General features: G+C 41.3%; 1 protein-coding gene across 1 annotated transcript in view; it reads left to right on the top strand.

Moving 5' to 3' along the window:
* Nucleotides 1–2,527, top strand: part of LOC123522362 (teneurin-1-like) — a 444,826-nt gene that overhangs the window by 64,688 nt on the left and 377,611 nt on the right. The window lies entirely within an intron of this gene.

The following is a 2,527-nucleotide window of genomic DNA, read 5'->3' as shown; positions in this document are numbered from 1 at the left end:
AGTCATATAGATGAGAGCCACTCACTCTTGAGAAAGACACGAGTCCTCTGAATCCATATGCCAAAACAAAATTCCATGTGGGAATTTCAAGGGGACTGGCAGGATATGATGTGAACAGAATCCACAGCTTCTTTGTTGTGATCAGCATCTATACTCCTTACAAAGCTGCCATGTAGACCTCCTTGACTATTTGTGAGCCATTGTTTTCATTTTTATGTTGTTGTTGTTGTTTTTTAATTGAATTCCGTTTCCTGTCCTCTTTGGGCCTCAAAACCTCACCTTTTCACAAGCTCAAAACGGAAAGGTTTTAGTTTTGCTCTTCTACATCCATAGGCTCTCTAAAAGTTGACTTTAATTATTATTTAAATAATCATGTTTATTTGTAATCAGTCACTGCTGTAAGCCTAGCTAATAACTGTGTTGATCTAATGTCTGATTGTTTACTCATATATGTTATTTTAGAAATTTTAGAAATTGGAGGTAGTGGTCTTAAATACCATTTTATTCTTGTTTTCTGACTCTGGCAACTACATTAAAGTTTGGACCTGGCTCTCAAACACTAACCTCTGTTGGTACTCATGCCCCCTAAATCAGAGTGGTTTCTTGACACCCATCTGAGTATCGGTGTGGATCATTTGCCCACTAATACCATTAGGGACCTTCTTTCTCTCTTGGGGCTTTATTAAATCTGAATCTCTAGGGCTAGATCCCACAAGGAAATGGATTGATACAGTGGTTGCAGCAAAGGGTTCAAGCATAGGAACAATTGTGAGGATGGCACAAGATAGGCAGTGTTTCCTTCTGTTGAGCTGACTCGGTGGCACCTAACAGCAACAGCAGCACAGTTAGATCTCAAACATGTACTTTTTGCAAACTCTGCACAGATTACAATGTGAATCCACTATTGAGAGGAGCTAGGCTTGTCTTACTTCCCAAAATATTGATTTGAGAAGCATGGGTATAAATGTTTTGCTTGATTACAACCTGTGTTAGTCTGGGTAGACTAAAGAAACAAATTAATAGACACTCATATGTGTATGAGAAAGAGCTTTATATAAAGAGTAATTTTGCATTAAGAAAACATCCCAGCCCAGTCCAGATCAAGTCCATAAGTCCAACATTAGCCCATATGTCTGACACCAATCTTTAAAGACCTCTTCAGACTCATGAAACACATGCAATGACACCGAGTGCAGGAAGATCACAGGCCAGTGGGTGGGAAGTCTTGTGGATCCATTGGTGTTGTAAGCAGGAGATTCCACATGGATCCTCCAGCTCAGGGCATTAGTGTAGTCCCATGTGTCTTGTCAGCTGCAATGTCTCACAGGGTGTGAGCGAGTATCCTACCTGCAGTGAGCTATTTATCTCCTTAGCACCTCCAAATGTGGTCAACAAACTGAGACCTGATTGACAGGTAAACTACACCCCTGCACATGTAAGTCTCAAATTGACAGCAGATTATGTAACTACCACACAACCTAAATTTTCTTTCTGGCTGGTGTCATGTAGACATGATCCCACATTCTTGTGCCAAAATGCTGTTGTATACCTATTAGGACCCATTTGACTGGAAAAGACCCTGACTGACTTATGTATTTATTATATCAAGATGTAAGAAAAGAAACATAAAGAAATCCTTTCCTTTATATTTTGTCAATGTCTCTATTTTCAATTCTGTTGTTCATGGGGTTGCTATGTCAGAACTGACTAACAACAACAACATTTTCAGTTTAGGGAATCTCTCAAAAAACCAAAGTCACTGCTATGTAAAGCCAATGTTAACTTATCGGGACCCTGTAGGACAGGGTAGAACTGCTCCTGTGAGTTTCCATGAATGGAACTATTTACTTTAGTAGAAAGTCATATCTTTTCCCTTAGAATCAGGCGGTGGTTTCAAACTGTGGACCTTGAAGATCACAGTGCAATGCGTAACCACAATGCCAACAAGCCTCCAGAGGGAGTCTCTAGGTGGTGTAAATGGTTATGTGCTCAGCTAGTTCCCTAAAGGTAGGCAGTTCAGATCTACTCAGAGGTGCCTCAGAAGAAAGTTCTGTTGATCAGCTTGCAAAAGGTCGCAGCTTGGGAAAACTCTATGAAGCAGTCCCCCTCTTTACACACGGGAGCATCCCGAGTGGGACTCGACTTGACAGCAACTATTGACAACACTTTCAGTTTAGAGCTGTGTGATTGGAAAAGCTAACTTTCTTCCCATTAGTGTGACACGTGTATTCCATGCTTGGTCAAGCAGAGAGGCAGTGAAAAAGAGAAAGACCCTCAAGAAGATGGACTGACCCGATGGCTGCAGCAATGGGCTCGAGTGTGGAAACATTTATGAAGCTGGCACAGGACTGGGCAGAGTTCTGCTCTGTGGTGCAGAGGGTCACTATGTGTCAGAAATGACTTGAGGGCACTAAATAACAACCCAAACAACATGGATTCCATACTACAGATATTTCGCTTACATGTTAACTTTTAGGAGTGTTGAAGCAGCTTGACTATTGTACTCTTTCATCTTTTATCCGTGGGC

The sequence above is a fragment of the Echinops telfairi genome, unplaced genomic scaffold (genome assembly GCF_000313985.2).
Source record: "Echinops telfairi isolate 266 unplaced genomic scaffold, ASM31398v2 ScPeMD7_6080;HRSCAF=6971, whole genome shotgun sequence".
Lineage (NCBI taxonomy): Eukaryota > Metazoa > Chordata > Mammalia > Afrosoricida > Tenrecidae > Echinops > Echinops telfairi.
This window is presented reverse-complemented; position numbering and strand designations above follow the sequence as displayed.